Genomic DNA, 23,600 nt, shown 5'->3' with positions numbered 1-23,600 from the left:
CCTGTTTGGAGGCTATTTGTTTGAACTGGGCACCGACACATAGACACAAACATCTAGTCATTACAAGAAGAACTATTATCTTGAAAAAATAAAGATTGCAACAATGATTTACTAGGTGTTAATTGTTTGTTTAAAGCAGTGTTTCCCAAACAGTTTCCTTAACGAAAACTTCGCACATTCTGAGTATTTAGCGGAACACTTGGCACATTCTGAGTATTTAGCGGAACACTTGGCACATTCTGAGTATTTAGAGGAACTCCTTTCTTATTTTTTTTAGAGAGATTAATTCACGTGGTGGCCTTTTAGTTAATCAATCCAGTTGTTTGTGGAACATCTATTCAGACGTGGCGAAACACTAGGGTCCCGTGGAACACACTTTGGGAAACATTTGTTTAAAGAATGTTGGATGCGTCAATTGACTACGTTTGAGTTTAATATGTATTAAATATACAATATCTACCGTAATGAAAGCCCATGTAGAAGACACGCGCAGAAGATGTAAATAAAACATAAATAGACACCCGGCTGACAACAGCTTTGTTAGCATCAGATGCAGAAAAATATGCAGGTCATAACGGGATTTCCGTAGTCATGTGAAGCACTGCACTCATCCTCGGAATCGAAGACATTGCTTTGCCTTATCTACGCTCTTTAAGTCATACTATGTTATTTATATAATAATAAATGCTCATTGTAACGGCAATACGATCATGGCTAGGTGAAGGCTAATTTACCGTATTCATCGTAATAGTTCTTCTTGCTGCATGGTCGTTTGGTATGCGCTTTGGATTGTGGGCACGATGGTCTTAATTGCAAACTCCACTAGATGTAATTCCCTGCCGCCCTGCTGGAGATTTGGGCAATAAGTAAATATTTTTATTTCTGAAAGAACATCAAGAAGCTTGCAAATCAAGTTTGTAAAATGTTTGACATGCTTTGTCAGACTGGAAGATAATCCACATCCTAGTTCGAACCTCTTGCAGGACGACTGGAGATGACAGCTGGCAGGATATGAACCCTGGACCGTCGAGATGACCGAACGACAGTCCAGCGCGAATACCACACCAACAGGCAACCAACCATTGATGCCCAAACTACAACCCGCAGACCACATCTGGCACGTGGCACGGTGTTTTCATTCCGCTTAAAACTTGAGCCGCAAAGGTTCGATTCCTTGGACTCGACAATGCTTGCAATGACAAGTTTGCCAGAAAAAATATCTATCACCTGGCCGAAGTAAGGTCGGCCACTGCTGTAAAGGGAAAAAAAAATTTGTTGGGGGGGGGGGAGGATAGGATAAAAAAAATGGCGTGTAAATTTTATTAATTACACTTCGTATTCTATAATTATGTTTTTTTCTCGTCCTTCTAAACAGCCCCTGGCGCAAGCTGGGCTCTGGTGAGAATCGATGACCGTAATTATTGTTGGCTTGCACAACAAACGAGAACACATGACGAGCAGACAACGTGAGGAGAACAAAACAAGTCACCTGACATGTCCACGTGAACACGACATTGACTGGCCAGCGGGCAGGTGGAGGACGAAGTTCACGGTGAACTGGAAAATGAAGCCATGGCTGTCCAAGTGACATAGTTCTGACCACTAGTAGGTTTTTAAATTATAGTATAGCCTAATAGCTTCCGTTGTGGCGCGTTTCTATATTAATGGAAAGAGTAGTACTTACTAGTACTATATACATATTTAAATAAGGGAGACTACTAGTTCTATTGCGATTTCACCTTCTGTTAAACTATCGGGGCACCACACAAGATCTGTTGACCGTCTTTCTCCATTCCTCTGTGTTTTTTTGCCTTGGATAGAATCTCTTCAATGACAGGCCCGTCCATTCTTTGATGTTGTCTTCCTATCACTTTCTCTACCTCTGTTCCTGGTACTGTTCCCTGTATGGCCATAGAGTTTCAGATTGCGATTTGTTTTGTTTTGTAAGTAGATAGCAGGTCGTCGTGGGGTCCAATAGATGTATTCATCCTGTTTCTAATCTCTGCATTTGGGATGAAGTCCCTGTAAATAATACCTCGGAGTTTTACACTGTGCCTGAGGACAGAGAGTGCATCAGTCTGATGTTAGTGTGGAGAACTATTCCTTTGTTTTTCCATATTGTTTTGAGTTTTGCCAGTGCTGCTGTGTAGTTCAGGTTAGCTTCCCATATCTGAGACAGTAGATCAGATTTTCACCTTCAATACTGATGAAAGATATTGAAAAGTGATAGTACGGGGCCTTGTCTTACTCCAACTGTAGTTTTAAACTAATCACTGTTGCAATGTTCTTGTTGAGGTGTACACTGGCTTGGAAAGATCACTTCTCAGCAAATGTTTGATTGTTATGTACTAGTTTAGAGAGTATGTTCGGTTTTTTTTAGCCATATATATTGTTTTTTTTTAGCGACGGTTAAAATAGTGACGTAGTAAGACAGACGTATGACGTAGTAGACTAGACGAGCAAGAAGAGCAACATGGCGATAGGGTCGAAGAGGGTTGTTTAGGATGAGAGATAAATAGCTACCTTTAAGAAGACTAAACAGACTTTCCAGTTATGAATAAATGTGTCATTTGCAACAGTTAAAGTCTTTGTGTGGTCTATTGTTAACCTGTAATTTCTGTGGCTAATGTGGAGCAATTAATGAGATAGATGTGAAGTCACACAAGATATTAGCCCACAACGTGATGTCGTTTGAGTTTATTGCTTGGTTGTTGGACGTTGTGTGTGTTTGGTGTCTCTCTTGTTTAGTTGTTGTTGTTTTTGTTTGGTGTCTCTTGTTTAGTTGTTGTTGTTTTTGTTTTTTGTTTTTATTTTGCTGTTGTTTTCTAGAAATTTGACAGTTCATGTATCTTTTGAAAATAATAAAGCTAATTGGCCACACTGGGAAAACTCTGGTTTGACCGTTATGTTTTTTTCAAAATATAATAATCTTTAAAATTAAATTTGGTCTGGAGGTCTAAACAAAAACGTATGTCAGCGGGTATTCCCGCGTGTATTCATTTAAGAGAGCACTAAATAAATGCATTATGCAAACCATCTCGTAAATCTGAATCTGTCGGTCTATCCATGGAACTATACTAATGGAACACCAGCTTCGAGTTTTTTACAAAGACAAAGAGAGTCGAAGTGCCGTCGCGCATCTTTTTCGCGCACCATACCATTTTGAAAAATCGATGAGGATTCCAAAGAAGAAATTTACTCCGAGAGCCACTTGGATTGACCTTCATTGAGAGTAAAACTTCCCCACACTATATTTTATTAGATCTGTAAAAACTTTATCCATTTTCTGACTATCTGATAAAATAGATACAATTTCCCTGAATAAGAGATCGTCACAAAAGTTATTTTTTTCGATCACCCTATAAAATGCCACTTATTTTCCAAAAAATAGAATCTAAATTCCGAAACTACTATCTTTCAGTGTTTCTGTGTTTGGTTTATTTACACTAAATCTGGATGAAGACCTGTCTACCGTTCCGCTAAATGCGTATTTGTTACGATATACTAAATTGCACGAAATAAAAATAGGAGGCCTAATACAGTTTTGACACTCCAAGCTACGCATTTCTAATCGTTTTTTTTTTATTATCGAAAGGACTAGGCTATAGGCATACACGTCTCGTGGGAAACAAAGAAAAAGTTAATCTTGATAATATTGTAGCCTAAATAAAATGACAAAAAAAAAAAAAAAAAAAAAAACTATATAGCCTAATCTAAAATGAAATAGATCTAGAGCTAGATTTTCTTGGACGAATGATATAAAATAAGTATAAATAATAAGTCATATGAATCTGATAGATCTAAAACAAATACTGAATTACTTGACTACCAACTGGGTATTTTTATTTCCAAAATACAATGTATTTTATGTGCATTTATTAAAAACAACAACCAAAAATTAAGCGTTTGACGCAACTAGATCTAATATTAGTAATTCTAAGTAATATATAGATTCTAGTTCTAGATCCAGAAAGCTACTTCTCTCTAATTTAGTTTTCTAGTTTAATTCTAGTTAGATCTAGATGTCTAGACCAGTAGATCTAAATCTAGCCAGGGTTTTTGTCATGGAATAGATTTATAAAACTTCAGCCACCTACTGATCACGATATGACAGATAGGCCTACTCTCTCTACTACTAGACTCTAGATCTAGTACTACTACGTACTAGTCTAGTACTGAGTAGTAGATCTAGATCACTACGTTTGACTAGATGATTACTAGATCACAGTAAAATTCAATGTGTAGGCCTACTTCCGACTTTAGCTCAACAAACAAGTCTACTCCAAAGTATAGATCTACTAGTAAAGTCACAAAGTGTAAAGGATCATTATATATTCACATAAAAAAAAATATAGGCCTTAATGAATCGAATAATCAGTCACTAATTTGACTAATCAGTAATCTAAATTGTTGTTTTTTTTAAATGGCAAGTGTTATTGATGACTTCTGACTTGTAAACCAGTTGCAGAGGTTCTAGTTTTTATTTTGATGACATGTTACGATATATCAATGATATTTAGATAAACGCAAGTACCTAATGGAACAGACAGAAGGACCATTTAATATAAGGCAAAGAAGTAAGATGTTTATAATCCATCAAACTATGATCAAACTCACAGAGGACTTGTGTCATTTGTGACGGCATTTCATGCATTTACAGAAGCTACAAACTATTCTACAAAAATGATAGGCTTGTCTTTGATTCCGAAGACTTATGAGGAATGCTATGTTTCCAGTGGCTACTCAGCCCCAGCTGTGACCTACATATTATGCCACACTGAGCACAGGCATAACCATTGTCCACCTGTGGTAGAATCAGTTGTTTTTTTCTTTTTACTGTCTACCCTCGGCAATTAATTTTCATTGGTGTATACCACACCTTTGTAAGTGACCTCCAGCTGTCTCGTTCTGAAGCTGTATGCAACCAGGTGCTCTCTTATTCTATGTCAGTTAAAGCAAGTTGGCGCCTAAGCTTGTCTTTAAAGCATTTCTGTGGTACCTCTTTATGTGCATATGACATGTTAGGCAAATAGGTTTTGCCTATCGGAAGGCCATTTCGGAATATATAGGTGTTTAAAATGAAACTCCAAACATCTGGACTTCCATTAACCAAGAAAATAAGCTTAGGATTCAAAGAGACGACACTGGCATTTCAGCTAAGACAATCAGTAAAATTAATAGCAACTTTAATTGCAGTCCACCAAACAAGATAAAAAGAAACAAGTGTGGCTTCAATAGCATTGATGATATTTAGTTTACTTTTATCTCATTTATTAGTATTACTATTTCATTGACTAAGGTTTTTTATTGTCAAATATGCATAAGTACATGTACTAGTTCCTGCAATTTGATGAAAAATAATAATTAAATTGTGTGTAGTCTATATACAAATGTTTATATGAGATCACAGCTTAGCTTAATTTACTTAATTTCAAAACTATGATTTTGTGTTCTGACTCTACTCTAAATAAATATATTTTATTTTAAGAATGCAAAGTTGGAAATTCTGTTCTGATGAAAAAAAAATATTAAAATAAAGTAGATGTTTATGGTTTCTTTGTATTTATTTTTAAATTATTTATTCATTAAAAATTAATTGTTCATTAACATTTACTTGAAGTAAAGATCAAAAACACAAATTCAATACATGATCAGCTCTCAATTCATGCAGATCACAGCACATCACTTAAATGTATTTACTGTCAATTCTACACACTATTCATTTCAAAATGTTGCTTTAAATTGTTATATGACACAATCAAAGTACTGGTACCTCACATTGATGTAGGCCTAAAGCACCTGAAATAATGACAAATTTTCATTCAATAACTTGTACTGTCATTTATTATCAGACGTGTTAAAACTAATGACCTGTATCATCATCATTGGCCTCCTTCAGTCGTAGAAAGACTAAGGTTTCATCTCAGAGTACACTTCATCATGTGGCTGTGGAGCCCTATTTTGGAGACACTCCCGTCCACAGATAGCACAGGTTAAGGTGGCTTTTGCTTCGGTGGTAGAGGAGCTGGCCGTTTTTCGGATTGTACGTTTTTCTTCCTGAGCTGAGACCTATGTACTTTCACTGTCCATAGCTTTCTTGGTCACTGTCTCTCCATCTGTTGCGGTCTAAAGCTATGTCTTCCCAATTGTCAGTATTGATGTTCACTGATTTGAGGTCACGTTTTATTACATCTATGTAATGGAAGTGGGGGCGACCAGTTTTTCTTGTTTCAGTAGTGTGTTAAAACTAATGACCTGTATATATAATTTATTAAGCAGGAGCATCAACAAATCTTGAACAATAATTGTCTACAGAAAAACTTTATTCTTATCTAAACCATATACATTTACAATGTATTGAAGTAAGTTAATTTATATTTATACAAATCTATATGGCCTAAAGATTATAGCGTATTTACATTATTACATGAAAATAGTGTACTCATTTTTAAAATATTCTGGGTAATAAAAATAAAAAAACTAATGATACAATAAAATTGAAGCATTAGTCAAAAAAAGAAAAATTTCACTCAAGATCTATGTGAACTCTGCTTGAAAAAAAATCATTTTGAAATTAATTTAAAAAAAAAATTATGGTTCTTTAGTCAATGGAATGATAGCAGCAATTATTTAACAATTTCATGATTATCCATTCATTTCAATATACTTATAACTGAAAAATAATTCATAAGGTTTAGATACAACCATTTGAAATAATGATTATAATTTTTTTCTTAATTTGCTTAATTCAAATCTAATATAAACAAGATTTCCTCTGTCAAGAAACTTATGAGGGAACAACATGCATGTTCTTCTCAGTAAGTTTTGCAAAGGGAATTAAGAATATTTAATTGATGTTGCTTTTTTTTTTGCCAACATTTTAAACCTTTGCACCAGGTTTTAGTTTTAAGGAGAATGCACCATATTTTAAAGGTTTACTTTTGTTAGATTCTTATTTTAATTTTAAAAAAGTAAAATTTCCCTTACCACTCATCCACTGCACTCCCTCTTGTTTTAATGGGGCTCAGATTAATAGTTTTCAAGTACAATATCAGACAGATTTAAAGAAATACTAAATCCAAACCTGTTGGCTGAATGACAGGATATACATAAATATGTATACAGCTTACAGTATAATATATATATCTTAAATTAAAATTGGTCCAAGACTTTTATTTTGCAACATGATGGGATTTGCCTTTCTGGTGGTGCTATGCAGGAGTCCAAGAATCTCATCTTTTCTCATAACAGAAAGTTATCTAGTTATAAAAATAAATAAAAGGATTTTAAAAAAAATAAAAAAATATGTGTGACATATGTGTTGACCATGCTAAACGTATATATGTTTATATAATTTTGCCATTCTAAAAATAGTCTGTACCTAAAAGGAGCTACTGCGTTAATGTGTAGACATGGCCCTGACCTTAATAGTTATGAATTATTACTATAGGTGAAGGCAGATGTTCAGTTAATTTGATGCACATTGAACTAATCTAAAAGCAACTATAACATATATTATGATTTACATTTTCATGGAAAACTAGTTTTTCAAAAATACAAGTACTTCAGCTTATGAGAAAAGTACATGGGAAAAATTGCAGTACCTTACCTTTAAAAGGTGCAACCAATCATTGACTTTTCAGGAATGCATGCCTTTTTCTTGCATTTCCAAACATAACTGTAATTATACAATTAGGCATATTGGTTAATTTCTTTTGAAAACATTAAAATAAAAAAATAATATTATTAAATTGAAAACGTTGTTGTATCAAACATACAAATTATCAGACAATTTTGCCTAATTTCATCTAACAGTTTATTGTAAAGGAATGGCCTGCACAACAGCCAAGGTATATTAGGCATTCATGAAAGATGAATGTGCTTAAGAGTGTTATAAATTTAAAAAAAACTAGAGAAAAATGTTAAATTCCATCCCAGATATTTGGATGTTGCTTGACCATGAAAATCACACAATTCATAAAACATCTATTAGATAACTAAAATAAAAATTGTATAGTAGTACTTACATTAAATATTGAATGGATGCCCAGAGAGTAGAAATAGTATAAGTATGATCCATGAGCCATTCTGGTACATCATCAGAACTGGTTGCCATGGTTCTACTTGTTAATAACTGAAACATTACAAACATTTTTTTTTATTTATAATTTATCACAGACTAGAATAGAAATGTTGCCAGGAAAAATACCAATGGTTAGAATACACCTGATGCTACTTTTGTAGCCTTATTACTGGTTAAAATGCACCAAAACTTCATTAATTAAATCTGATAAGAAACATATATGTATCACACAAGTCCAAGTTTATCAGAGTGTCATAGCAAATAATTAACTAGATATATGTGAGTTTTATATTAAAGCACTGAATTTCAGGGGATAGATCACAACTTGACACCACATCATTTATTATTTCATGAACTCCTGGGTATGGCATGGAAACTATTATTTAATATATATGGGGTGTAGGCAAGGCATGGATTATAAATTGTCTTGTATAGATTAGATTGGGTAAAACTGCCAATCGAAGGTAACTTTTACTGATAGATCTGGATCAATTATAAATTTATGGGACCTAGGCCTGCATAAATTTTATCTTTTATTTATATATTTTATGTACATATATAACTAGTCTAGAATCTATAATTATATCTTAATAATAATTTTTGTAGATGTCATATAATATCTAACATATTAAGTATAGATGAGTAGATTTAGAATTTTAGCTAGTGGAATATTTTTATATCCTAATCTGAACTGGATCTATATATCTAGAATTTAGATCAGTAGATTTAGTATTTTAGGTAGTAAAAACTTTTATATTCTAAATCTAAACTGGATCTAGATCTAATTAATCTAGAAGCTTAGATCTAGAAGACTAGTTGTCAAGATTTGACTACACTATGGCTAATGCACTAGCTTAGTAGGCCTACTAGATAGATCAAGAGACATAGTACTAATAGACTCGTCTTGCCTCGTTGGGCCTCTCAAATCAGCTACAGACTTTAGAGACAATTTAGGAAGGTGAATATCGATCCAATTCAAAGATATCTACAATCTACATGTTAGAGTCTAGCTAGAGATGCTAGATCTAGACAATCTAGTCTAGAAGGCTTATCAATAAAAAATAAAATCAATCATTTCTAAAGTTTGTAAAATTATATGTAGATCTAATCTATCTATTTATAATATAATAAAAATCTATGTCTACTTTTTAAATATTTAAAATGATATGGCTGATGATATTAATTATTTTAATTGAGACATTGACATACTGTCACATACAAAGTAACAAAACAATTAGATGTTATACTAACTCATAGACTCATACAGTATTGTATTAAACCTTCGAGTTTACGTTCCACTATCTTGACTTGACTATATTGACTAAATAAATGGCACTATGATTATAGATGTAGATTATTATCTATGATGATGATGTTTATCAACTGGTAGATCTATAAGTAGTATCGTCACTATAAGTATAATCAGTATAACCACTGCATTCGTTTCATTCACTGTCTGTATCAATAATCGTGTGAATGTGATGTGAAAGTGAAGTCTAGATTTAGATAGAATTCAATTGATAGATTATAGATCTACTATTAAAAAGTATTAACTATACTAACTATAGTGTCTATACTATAATATAGCCAGTATGACTGTATGAGTATACTCATATACTGTAAAAGTGTATAATAGTAAGTATAGCTATACATTATAGACAGACTAGATTCTAGATGATCGATAGATCTAGACATAGACTCTAGACTAGATCTATAAATATTCATATTGACAATTATTGATCTCATGTATGGTCTAGATCTAGATAAAATAGAGTGGATCTCATGACTGTCTATATTAGATCTATTGATTTTTTTTTAAACGTTAAATAAATCTAGACCTTAGTCTTTAACTTTAGTCTAGGTGTTGTAGATCTATATTATTCTAGATATTATACAAGAGATCTAGAATCTAGATCAATATAAATTCGGTTTTTAAAAAATTCGCATTCGAAATTTTAAATACCCAGATTTAAGTATTTATATACCCATATTGGTAGGTCCGAGTTAATCATTTATTAGATCTATTAAAGCATGTCTATATACAAGATTATTATTTTAAAAATATATTATTATATAAAAGATATAGTTATGAATATTTACTTTAAAAAATTAAACAAAATGAATTTTTCACTTTTGCCAATTAACACTCTGGCTAGCAAAAAGGATGATCCTCAATACTGTGAAAAGACGATAACTGCATGAGTTGGTTTGGAATTGTATTTTGTAAGACTAATTTTCAAAACATATCCTTCATGAGAGAGAACGAAAAAAGGTTGTCAAAAAAAAAAGCTGGCTGGACTACGCAAATAATGGACCAGCCTCTCTCTCTTGATATCTTGTTAAGAACATTGATGACCGGGAAAAGTGGATGGTTTGGTTGCGCGGGACAGATGATAAAAATGACATGTACATTAAAAAAATCCAGATTTTGTGTAAAATACCCAAATGAGGAAGTACTGGAAACACCTATTTTAACGAAGTGGCCTTAAAAAAAAATCTTTTGTGACGATCCATTATTCAGGGAAATTGTATCTATTTTATCAGATAGTCCGAAAATGGATAAAGTTTTTACAGATCTAATAAAATATAGTGTGGGGAAGTTTTACTCTCAATGAAGGTCAATCCAAGTGGCTCTCGGAGTAAATTTCTTCTTTGGCATCCTCATCGATTTTTCAAATTGGTATGGTGCGCGAAAAAAGATGCGCGACGGCACTCTGATCATAAAATCTCGAAGCTGGTGTTCCATTAGTATAGTTCCATGGTCTATCATTAGAATTTTCTGTAGTCTTGAGTTATTTATACATGCACTTAAACATTTTTATTCGGGGAAGAGAGGATTGGGGCGGGCTAAAAATATTCCATTTTTTAAAATCTATCATTCATTACTTTTTAAGAGAAAAGCTACAAAAAGTCATAGAGGAAGTACTGTGTTTTTAAAAAGTTTTCTTTTTTTTTTTTTTTTTTTTTGTTTGTTATTTTCGGATTTAAAAAAAAAAAGGGGGGGGGGGAGGGTTTCGGAGACATTTTCTAATGTATATGAAACCAGCAGTGAAGAAAAACTTGGAATCCTTGTCAAGATTATATCAAGCCTTTAGTGTTTTCTATCAGACACACGCAGACGATGATAAAAAGGCTTCACGTGACCTTTTTCTGAGTTGTGTTACTGCGCTGAGGTAAACTACGTGTTTAGATACCTCAAATTAAAGAAACACTGAAGTACTCTCCAAAAGAACATGTTAATTAGCTCTGTGTGTTTTTTTTTCAGGAGAAAAAAACTTTCTTCTTTAATAGTTATAAAAACAGACACGACAGAAATATGAAATGAGAGTGTATTTTTGTTTACTTCAGGTTTAATCACTTTTAGAAGATTCAAACTAAACCTGACAGGGCCGGTCCTAGCTGTTGCGGGGCCCTATGCGAAACGGGTTGCGCGGGGCCTAGTCTGGGTAGGGATAAGGATAATAAGTGAAGTTAAAGGTTTTTATAAGAAAATAAATTCCTATTTGCATTTTATTCATTCTTTACTTACTTACGAGCCTCGCGTGAAGCGAAGTCATACAATATATCATCAAAATTCTGTTTCCTACATAGATCACGCTCAATAGCAAGAATTGCCAACTTGTTCTATCTATCCTCGCGAATTGTTGATCTCAAGTAATTCTTGATTAGTTTGAGGCGCGAGAAGCTTCTTTCACCAGATGCCACAGTTACGGGTATTGTTAAAAAAATTCTGAGTGCAACAAAGTCGTTTGGGAAAGCAGTGTACCTTTCATTAGTGGACAGATAAGCTAAAATTTCTACCGGGGGTTTTGTTGGTATTTGGTAGAATATGCCTTAAAGATTCCATTTCAACTGCTAATTCTCGCCCACATTTATCTGCCGACTGGTCTGTTGATGACGTCAATGCTTGCTCGATGATCCCTGCAAACTTTCTAATGTCCTCAACCTGAAGGTTCTTGAAGCTAGCAAGAAACCCTAATAAATTGTGGTTTGATTTTAGTTGTTCAAATCTAGGCTGCAAGGATTGAATTGCAATGTCCACAATTCTGTTGAAGCAATTTATCCTGTAGTCATCTTCAGCATTTCCAGGTGTGAAGTTTTCCACAGATTTATCATATTGCCTTTTCCGTTGACGTTTGGCTGGAAAGATTGCAACAACATCCATATTTTCAGCCAACTCCTTTGTTGTCACAAGAATCTGAACAAACTCATCAACTCTCAGTTTTCTTTAGCCTTAACTTCCTCGACGTTTTCGTATATTTTGCATTATTATGCAATTACACATATAATTAGCGTGGGGCCTATGAAAGCGCGGGGCCCACTGCGACCGCATAGGCTGCAGTGGCTTAAGACCGGCCCTGAATCCTGACATAGTTACTTCATATCAATACATTAATACATAACTACCTCAGATAACTTCAAAGACTACTACTGTTTCAAATGATGCTATACATTATTGATTTTAAAAAAAAAGATTGGAGTGGCGTTTTACCCCACAAAATGATTGGGGTCATTTGCCCTCTCACGACTCCACCCACAATTCGATGCTGAAACTATTTTGAATGTTGTTGTTTTTTTTGTAGCCAATAGTTGAATTAAGAGAGGAGGCGTGGCGATGACGTGTGACGCACTCACCCACTTAAACACCAACTCAATCTTATGTCTTGTGGGGATTCCCAAATGACGTCTTGACCACTGCCTTAAAGCATTGACGCTTTTCCAAATCGAACTTGTCAGCATCCGACTGGCTTTTTTTTTAACTAGATAATTGGTCCGTGTCAATGTTTTCTACCATACTGTCTTTGAACTGGAGCAAGTCAATGTACTTAACAAACTCACGGAAAGGTCAAACGAGTTCAGTTTAGTCTTTTGCATCAAAGGTTGTACTTTTAAATGTTCACGACACGTGAATATTAGTTTTAAGTTAAATAAATAAACTGGCTGTGTCGCAAGTGATTTTCGAAAAGTTTTGAAAGCGTGTACACAAAAGAACAATATGAGATCGGCCGTTACTGAGTGATTTGTGATTTGATTTGTGATTTGATTTGTGATTTGATTTGTGATTAGATTTGTGATTTGATTTGTGATTTGATTTGTGATTAGATTTGTGATTTGACTTGTGATTTGATTTGTGATTTCATTTTTAATTTCATTTTTGAAGTTTTTAAACGTTCCTTCAGAAATGTAGGGGTAGGGTTTGAACCAGGTAGCATTGTAACATCAATCAAAAGCGTAGCCGATGGTGGGGGGTGGGGGTCGGGGTTCATCCTCCCTCCCCCCAACTGAAATCCCCCTCCAGCAGGCAAGTGAGTGGTGTCAGTGTCGTTACACTTGTTCCAGAAATAACCTATTCTATGGTACAAAAGATGTCCAAAAAATGAAAGGACTTCATTGGATCCTACTTTTGAGTTTAATAAATGAATTCTTCGCTCTTTCTCGGACATTAAATAATTGCTCTTTCATTTTCAAGCTTTTATAACATAAGCATAGACAACATTATTGCCCTAGGTTATAAAGTGCTAGAGCTCAACACCTTATGCGTTTCTCAAACTGTGGGGCCCGCCCCCCCCCCCCCAGGGGGCTCGAAGTCCTCATAAGGGGGGTGCGAGGTCTTGACAATGGAGCGGCGGACAATTTGTTTTTCAAGGGGAAAAGTATTTTCATTGCAGTTTGATACTAACCAAGTTAAATCATGTTACTACCAATTTTTAACAGATTAAAATATTTTAAAACATCGTTTTTTCTTTTAATAAGGACCTTGTAAGATGTTTTCGCTAGAGGCGTCTGAAAAAAGCATTTCAAAACATATCCGCTAACGTGATTCCTCTCGAATTTCCAGTGTCATAATGTTCGAAATTCTCTCGACTGTTGTAAAGGACTGTCGTGTCACAAAAAAGGTCCGCGGCAAGATTTTTTAACATCAAGATGACATTGAGACGATCATGCCTATTACAAACGTATGTAACTCGAATGTTCTCAAAAGCTGTCTCCTTCTTTGTTTGATCTGCGACTTTCTTTTTACTAGAATGAATAATGTTTTCCTTTGGAATAAAACACTTCAACATCGGCCTGCCCCATCCTTTTTTTTTTTACTTTTACCTTTTTTGACCTGCGTACTTCTTACTGAGACAAACAGTGAGTTCTGAAGCTCAAAAAGGGCGGAAAAGGTTTGGCGCTGGGGCTCCGCCGCGGACCCTGCTGAAAGAGGTTACAGCGCTTCCACAGACCTCTTTATTGTATATAGTGGAGCCTACTGCCTCTCAAATATTATCTCATAAAATTTTCTAGTATACAAAACACTTTAAATTGTCTGCGAAACACTGTTTCCAGTGTTTTTCAAGCAAAAAGACATCGTGGACTAGCTTTAATAAAGATTTAATATGTGATTCTAAAGATATTATAAATATTTATGCTAAATAAAACCCGAAAATTGTTATATATTTATGCCTATATTCTTCACTTAACGGTGAGAGCCTGCAGGGGTAGGTGCACGAACGAAATTCTTCTCTTTTAGGGGGGATAACACAGGTAAAAGATTGTGAAATACTGCCATATGGGCCCTGCGTTTCATGTAGTCTGAAACTGGAATTTTATTCAATATTTTGGAAACTTGAATTCACACAATTCTAATTCCACTGTCGCTAAGTTGATAGTCATGTCTGTCAGTCTTTTGTACTGGCCACGTGACACCATCGTACACCTTTAGATCGAGGACAGTTGTTATGCCTGCGCTGAATGTGGCAAAACATGTAGGTCGCAGTTGGGGATGCGTAGCCACAGGAAATACTGCATTCTTCATTAAACTTAAAACTCGAAGACAAGTTTTAGTATGTTTCATCGTGTGTCAGTGTGTCAGTGTAAGAGTGTCGAGAGGGTTTGTTGTGTGTGTGGGTGTGCCAGTGTAAGAGTGTCGAGAGGGTTTGTTGTGTGTGAGTGTGTGCCAGTGTAAGAGTATCGAGAGGGTTGTTGTGTGTGTGAGTGTCAGTGTAAGAGTGTCGAAAGGGTTTGTTGTGTGTGTGTGTGTGTCAGTGTAAGTGTCGAGAGGGTTTGTTGTGTGTGAGTGTGTCAGTGTAAGTGTCGAGAGGGATTGTTGTGTGTATGAGTGTCAGTGTAAGAGTGTCGAAAGGGTTTGTTGTGTGTGTGTGTGTCAGTGTAAGAGTGTCGAAAGGGTTTGTTGTGTGTGTGTGTGTCAGTGTAAGAGTGTCGAAAGGGTTTGGTGTGTGTGTGAGTGTGTCAGTGTAAGTGTCGAGAGGGTTTGTTGTGTGTATGAGTGTCAGTGTAAGAGTGTCGAAAGGGTTTGTTGTGTGTGTGTGTCAGTGTAAGAGTGTCGAGAGGGTTTGTTGTGTGTGTGTGTGTCAGTGTAAGAGTGTCGAGAGGGTTTGTTGTGTGTGAGTGTGTCAGTGTAAGAGTGTCGAGAGGGTTTGTTGTGTGTGAGTGTGCCAGTGTAAGAGTGTCGAGAGGGTTTGTTGTGTGTGTGTGTGTGTGTCAGTGTAGGAGTGTCGAGAGGGTTTGTTGTGTGTGTGTGTGTGTCAGTGTAAGAGTGTCGAGAGGGTTTGTTGTGTGTGAGTGTGCCAGTGTAAGAGTATCGAGAGGGTTTGTTGTGTGTGTGAGTGTCAGTGTAAGAGTGTCGAAAGGGTTTGTTGTGTGTGTGTGTGTGTCAGTGTAAGTGTCGAGAGGGTTTGTTGTGTGTGTGAGTGTGTCAGTGTAAGTGTCGAGAGGGATTGTTGTGTGTATGAGTGTCAGTGTAAGAGTGTCGAAAGGGTTTGTTGTGTGTGTGTGTGTGTGTCAGTGTAAGAGTGTCGAAAGGGTTTGTTGTGTGTGTGTGTGTCAGTGTAAGAGTGTCGAAAGGGTTTGGTGTGTGTGTGAGTGTGTCAGTGTAAGTGTCGAGAGGGTTTGTTGCGTGTATGAGTGTCAGTGTAAGAGTATCGAAAGGGTTTGTTGTGTGTGTGTGTCAGTGTAAGAGTGTCGAGAGGGTTTGTTGTGTGTGTGTGTGTCAGTGTAAGAGTGTCGAGAGGGTTTGTTGTGTGTGAGTGTGTCAGTGTAAGAGTGTCGAGAGGGTTTGTTGTGTGTGAGTGTGCCAGTGTAAGAGTGTCGAGAGGGTTTGTTGTGTGTGTGTGTGTGTGTCAGTGTAGGAGTGTCGAGAGGGTTTGTTGTGTGTGTGTGTGTCAGTGTAAGAGTGTCGAGAGGGTTTGTTTTGTGTGAGTGTGCCAGTGTAAGAGTGTCGAGAGGGTTTGTTGTGTGTGTGTGTGTCAGTGTAAGAGTGTCGAGAGGGTTTGTTGTGTGTGTGTGTGTCAGTGTAAGAGTGTCGAGAGGGTTTGTTGTGTGTGTGTGTGCCAGTGTAAGAGTGTCGATAGGGTTTGTTGTGTGTGAGTGTGCCAGTGTAAGAGTGTCGAGAGGGTTTGTTGTGTGTGAGTGTGTCAGTGTAAGAGTGTCGAGAGGGTTTGTTGTGTGTGTGTGTGTCAGTGTAAGAGTGTCGATAGGGTTTGTTGTGTGTGAGTGTGCCAGTGTAAGAGTGTGGAGAGGGTTTGTTGTGTGTGTCAGAATGAAGCAATAAAAGCAATTGAAAAAGGATGTTGTTATAGAATAACGACAAATTTAAAATCTTTTCAAATAAAAAAAAAATCTAACTGCTGTAATCAATTCTATGGAAATATAAAAGAATAACTGTGCTCTTTTAATATCTAGATTAAATTTGTAGCGTCTGAAAGCTATTCATGGATGATAGTGAATATGACACAAAGGGATACGAGAGATTTCATTTTCAATGGGAAATCGGGATAGAAAATAAAGGGGAGGAGGTTGTAGAATATAATATCTATATTCCTGTGCTATATAAACTATTGGATTCTTTAACCTAGTGATTCTCAAACTTTTGCATGTCAATAAACAAAAAAATTAATAAATTATTAAAGAAAAGATATTTTGAAAAAAAAAAAGCAAAGCTTATATAAGTGAAAAAATTCGCAAATTCATTCCCACATATCTCAATACTATAGGAATAAGGTCCCGTTTCCCATGTAAAACACAATCAATTTATTATCATTATTTGTTAGTTTATTGAAGCTTTGTAAAAATAGAAATTCGAAAGAGATTAATAAAAACTTAGAGGTACGGTCCGCAGACCCTCATTCGGGTGGGAGGGGGGAGTAAACACGATTCTAGTCCGGGGACACAACAAAAGGAAATGCTTTTTAAATGCTATATTTCGAGCATCTTGTATAAGTATTTGAAAGGTTTTGGCATGTGGGTAAAGCAGAGGAGCACACACCAATTGTCTGGGGCCCAAATAGTTCTGGCTGCGGGCCTGCGGGTCGATACTTAAATTTGAGGGGCTTTCGAAGCATATAAATTCTGTAGTCTGAAATGAGCATGATTGCTGTAAGAGCATCTTCGTGTTAAGCAATATGTCTTGAAATAAGCCTGAGTTTTGGTCACCTAGAAGACATCATTAGAACGATGGTACGCAACTCGGAAGAAATTTCTGATTTAAGAAAGACGGACTGCATCATACTGGCGAAGATGTATCTTTATATCTTTATATCTTTATATCTTTATATCTTTATATCTTCTTTAAAGAACGTTTTGGATGAATATTACTTGCAGTCACCTCTCTCGAAAACGGTATAGATGGTCATCCTTAAAAGACGAACAAAGAAGTGCTGGCTTCCGAACCGGGGTCCCATGTTCGAATCCTGTGATTTTTTATTTTAGGATCTTTGAGCGTATCTGAGTCCACCAAGTACCTAACATTTGTTGGGGTAAAGTAAATGTGGTTGTTTATTGTGCTGGCCACATGACACCCTCGTTAAACGTGGGCCACAGAAGCAGAGGACCTTCACATCATCTGCCCTATAGACCACAAAGTCTGAAATAGGAACTTTATATTATTACTTTTACTTTAAAACGACGTCTCTTTATTTAAAGCTTTAAGTTGTGATAATAAAATTGGTTTAACTGGATCATCTTCTTCTTCTTCATCGTTCTCACTGTTATGTTGGAGTGTTCATATGACTAGACTAATACATGAGATGAACTACGCAGTGGTTTCCAAATCAGGGAGCTCTCCATATAGTTTTCTTTCTATTGGGGTGATTTGGGGCCAATGTCTTAGGGGCTTTCGAAGCATATAAATTCTGTAGTCTGAAATGAGCATGATTGTTGTAAGATCATGGATCATAACTGGATCAAAATTCAAATAAATTTCTAAGAACTTTGTAATTTTATTTTTGTAATGATAAAAAAGAGCCTACTTCAAGTCCCATTAGTTAGAATGTGTGACCCTTAAGTCTTGCGAAACTGTGTTCTAATACATAGAGCTCTTAGAATGAGATAGAATGTAATATAAAGTTGAAAGTAGAATCAAATCAAAAGTTTATGAACATTTTCAATTAAAAATTTGACTTCCATTGGAAGCTAAAATCAACTACGCCATCGGCGGCGGGTTAAAAGAGGGACGGAAGACCTTAAGAAAGAAAAAACACAGGGGAATAAGTTACCGTTCAAGAATGGAAGGAGTTAGATGGATCTCGTAATGGATAAACGATGATTTTCATTATGCGATTAACTAGGTCAATCCAAAGATAGATCAGTTTCTTCATTAGCGAATAGATCATTATCAAAGCCATTCGTCTCCAGGGCATTCATTACACGTCTTTTGACACGTTTTCCATGCTATAATAGAGCTATTACAACTATCGGATTCGATCAAATAAGTTTAAAATCCTTTTTTTTCTTCACTGTAAATGTGATATCACAACATATTGGGTGATTTTTATTTAAACATAATAATCTCTTTTTTTCTTATGTCTGCATTTCAATTTTTTTTATTTTGGAACTTATAGAAGTTAAATCTCAAGACCAAGTATACAATTGTAACCTGTGAATTCTAGTATTGGCGAAGAAATCCTTTCGAAAAAGAGTAATTGAATAGTCAAAGTTGCCTTCCTAAAGCAAAAGAACACACACTGTATTTCATGTAATTACACATAAAATAGCTTTAATTCAAAAATAAATCTGCAGAAGTAGACTTGTCATAAAGCTTAAAACTTACAAACTCAATAAACTGATTGTAACCTTTATACTAACTTTATAAAAGCCAAATTTGTCTATTTTATTTTTTTCCCAACTCCGTTAGAAATCAAACTTTTTCAAAATTTATTGTAACAGAAAGGAATCATGTACATTATCTACACTTCTGTGTAGAAACTAGGAGTTACTAGAAGCAAGAATTCCTGTTCACATTTCTCTAGCAACCTTAGCGCGTACTCCAAGTGACAATAACATACTATTTTAAGTAAGCTGAATTGGTTATTACTATCCATCAGTCAATAGCAGAAAGTTCTATACCTTTTGGTAATATTAAAATACGAGATTGTGTCGTAGGTATTGTGCTCGAAGTTATTCTTAATGTTAACGACAACAGCTTTACGACATACTTTACAGAGCTACCAAAGTCTATCAAAGTACCCGGTCGATTAGGACATACTTTACAGAGTTACCAAAGTCTATCAAAGTACCCGGTCGATTAGGACATACTTTACAGAGTTACCAAAGTCTATCAAAGTACCCGGTCGATTAGGACATACTTTACAGAGCTACCAAAGTCTATCAAAGTACCCGGTCGATTAGGACATACTTTACAGAGTTACCAAAGTCTATCAAAGTACCCGGTCGATTAGGACATACTTTACAGAGCTACCAAAGTCTATCAAAGTACCCGGTCGATTAGGACATACTTTACAGAGTTACCAAAGTCTATCAAAGTACCCGGTCGATTAGGACATACTTTACAGAGTTACCAAAGTCTATCAAAGTACCCGGTCGATTAGGACATACTTTACAGAGTTACCAAAGTCTATCAAAGTACCCGGTCGATTAGGACATACTTTACAGAGTTACCAAAGTCTATCAAAGTACCCGGTCGATTAGGACATACTTTACAGAGCTACCAAAGTCTATCAAAGTACCCGGTCGATTAGGACATACTTTACAGAGTTACCAAAGTCTATCAAAGTACCCGGTCGATTAGGACATACTTTACAGAGTTACCAAAGTCTATCAAAGTACCCGGTCGATTAGGACATACTTTACAGAGTTACCAAAGTCTATCAAAGTACCCGGTCGATTAGGACATACTTTACAGAGCTACCAAAGTCTATCAAAGTACCCGGTCGATTAGGACATACTTTACAGAGCTACCAAAGTCTATCAAAGTACCCGGTCGATTAGGACATACTTTACAGAGTTACCAAAGTCTATCAAAGTACCCGGTCGATTAGGACATACTTTACAGAGCTACCAAAGTCTATCAAAGTACCCGGTCGATTAGGACATACTTTACAGAGTTACCAAAGTCTATCAAAGTACCCGGTCGATTAGGACATACTTTACAGAGCTACCAAAGTCTATCAAAGTACCCGGTCGATTAGGACATACTTAACAGAGCTACCAAAGTCTATCAAAGTACCCGGTCGATTAGGACATACTTTACAGAGCTACCAAAGTCTATCAAAGTACCCGGTCGATTAGGACATACTTTACAGAGTTACCAAAGTCTATCAAAGTACCCGGTCGATTAGGACATACTTTACAGAGTTACCAAAGTCTATCAAAGTACCCGGTCGATTAGGACATACTTTACAGAGTTACCAAAGTCTATCAAAGTACCCGGTCGATTAGGACATACTTTACAGAGCTACCAAAGTCTATCAAAGTACCCGGTCGATTAGGACATACTTTACAGAGCTACCAAAGTCTATCAAAGTACCCGGTCGATTAGGACATACTTTACAGAGTTACCAAAGTCTATCAAAGTACCCGGTCGATTAGGACATACTTTACAGAGCTACCAAAGTCTATCAAAGTACCCGGTCGATTAGGACATACTTTACAGAGTTACCAAAGTCTATCAAAGTACCCGGTCGATTAGGACATACTTTACAGAGCTACCAAAGTCTATCAAAGTACCCGGTCGATTAGGACATACTTAACAGAGCTACCAAAGTCTATCAAAGTACCCGGTCGATTAGGACATACTTTACAGAGCTACCAAAGTCTATCAAAGTACCCGGTCGATTAGGACATACTTTACAGAGTTACCAAAGTCTATCAAAGTACCCGGTCGATTAGGACATACTTTACAGAGTTACCAAAGTCTATCAAAGTACCCGGTCGATTAGGACATACTTTACAGAGCTACCAAAGTCTATCAAAGTACCCGGTCGATTAGGACATACTTTACAGAGCTACCAAAGTCTATCAAAGTACCCGGTCGATTAGGACATACTTTACAGAGCTACCAAAGTCTATCAAAGTACCCGGTCGATTAGGACATACTTTACAGAGCTACCAAAGTCTATCAAAGTACCCGGTCGATTAGGACATACTTTACAGAGTTACCAAAGTCTATCAAAGTACCCGGTCGATTAGGACATACTTTACAGAGCTACCAAAGTCTATCAAAGTACCCGGTCGATTAGGACATACTTTACAGAGTTACCAAAGTCTATCAAAGTACCCGGTCGATTAGGACATACTTTACAGAGCTACCAAAGTCTATCAAAGTACCCGGTCGATTAGGACATACTTAACAGAGCTACCAAAGTCTATCAAAGTACCCGGTCGATTAGGACATACTTTACAGAGCTACCAAAGTCTATCAAAGTACCCGGTCGATTAGGACATACTTTACAGAGTTACCAAAGTCTATCAAAGTACCCGGTCGATTAGGACATACTTTACAGAGTTACCAAAGTCTATCAAAGTACCCGGTCGATTAGGACATACTTTACAGAGCTACCAAAGTCTATCAAAGTACCCGGTCGATTAGGACATACTTAACAGAGCTACCAAAGTCTATCAAAGTACCCGGTCGATTAGGACATACTTTACAGAGCTACCAAAGTCTATCAAAGTACCCGGTCGATTAGGACATACTTTACAGAGCTACCAAAGTCTATCAAAGTACCCGGTCGATTAGGACATACTTTACAGAGCTACCAAAGTCTATCAAAGTACCCGGTCGATTAGGACATACTTTACAGAGCTACCAAAGTCTATCAAAGTACCCGGTCGATTAGGACATGCTTTACAGAGCTACCAAAGTCTATCAAAGTACCCGGTCGATTAGGACATACTTTACAGAGCTACCAAAGTCTATCGAAGTACCCGGTCGATTAGGAATACAGGTTTTACCAATAAAAAGAAACCGATTTGGTCAAAATTAACATCATAAGGAACCTCGCTGTCTGACCCCTGGTCTTGATTTGGTATTCAAGTTGCGAAGTCTGAGAGAGCCAGTGCAGGATCAATAAGTTGTCAAAAAAACATTAGACTGGTCTTACCTTGCGTACTCTGTAAGTGACAATACTTCAACATCTATGTGTCAAGGAGTTGAGACTTATAGGTAATCCAGCATCAGCTGGTTTTGTGAAATATAGACATATACTTTCATGAGCACTAATAGCTTGTCTAATGAAATGGTGCTATATACCTATACGTTAAGCGGCATATAGATATATAGATCTTTATAACTGTAATAGTTGTTCTCGTGAAATGTTATAAAACTTTCACAGCCGTAAAAGCTGGTCGCGTGTAATATAGATTCATATCTATACCTTCAGTATTTTAGCGGCCAAATTGAAATGTGAATGAATCACAATACTAATACTAAGGTGATTTCAGTCTAATTAATATATAACCAAAGAGTTAGGCATTTCTTAACATACGTTGACTGTTGGTTTTAATTTACAGGTCTTAATTATTGAATAGTAAAAAAAATACCGTCATGAATTTACTATTCCAGAGGCCACACACCAACACGCACTCAAGAAAATTCCCTATTGTAAAGTGCAAAGATTGTAACGCGTTTATTGCCAGATCAGAGGTCCATGGTTTATGGTTTGATGCCAGAGCACAAAGAGTTGGTCAGTCGTTGCTGTGAGCATCTGGAATCTGGGCTCTCTCGTGACATCACGCGCGCACAGCCGGTGTTATCAGTCGAATGTCTCTTAAAAACACGAAGGCGGAGGTTTAGGGAGGTGCATACTACTGCTCACTGCACTTAGTGTTTTATGATTTGAATAAAAAAGTGTGTTCACATTATTATTTTTTTTGCAGTACCTCTATTCAAGTTACAACCGTATGGAGGAAGAAACCTGGACGTTGATCTTAAAACGCCTCTAACAATTTTCATATACATTGAACAGTTGATGTATAGCGATGAGAAAAGAATTACTAGCTCGTTGGCCACACTATGAAAACTCTAGTTTACCGTTATAATTTTTCAAAGTAAAAATTAAAAAAAAAAATTAATTTAATTAAAGAACTAGGTCTAGATCTAGATCCAACATCGGGTTTTGAAAAGACTATCGCGTTGTCGAAAGGAAAATCGTGTTCGGGTTTTTAGTTCCGAATGTTCTAAGTCTAGCTCTAAAGACCCATCATTGGAATATTATAAAGTGTAGCAGGTCTTTACAATGGCTTAACCAAGATTCTTTCTCGGAGGTAAGGGGGTTGG

At 36.2% G+C, this 23,600-nt stretch overlaps 1 protein-coding gene across 1 annotated transcript in view; it reads right to left on the bottom strand.

Moving 5' to 3' along the window:
* LOC106052464 (uncharacterized) overlaps positions 1-22,994 on the bottom strand; it is a 129,465-nt gene extending 106,471 nt beyond the window's left edge. Inside the window, exon 1 of the mRNA XM_056007562.1 lies at positions 22,865-22,994. The gene's annotated coding sequence lies outside the window, so the exon portion shown is untranslated. The remainder of the gene's footprint in view (positions 1-22,864) is intronic.
* Between the last annotated feature and the right edge of the window lie 606 nt (positions 22,995-23,600).

The sequence above is a fragment of the Biomphalaria glabrata genome, chromosome 13, assembly GCF_947242115.1.
Source record: "Biomphalaria glabrata chromosome 13, xgBioGlab47.1, whole genome shotgun sequence".
Classification (NCBI taxonomy): Eukaryota; Metazoa; Mollusca; class Gastropoda; family Planorbidae; genus Biomphalaria; species Biomphalaria glabrata.
This window is presented reverse-complemented; position numbering and strand designations above follow the sequence as displayed.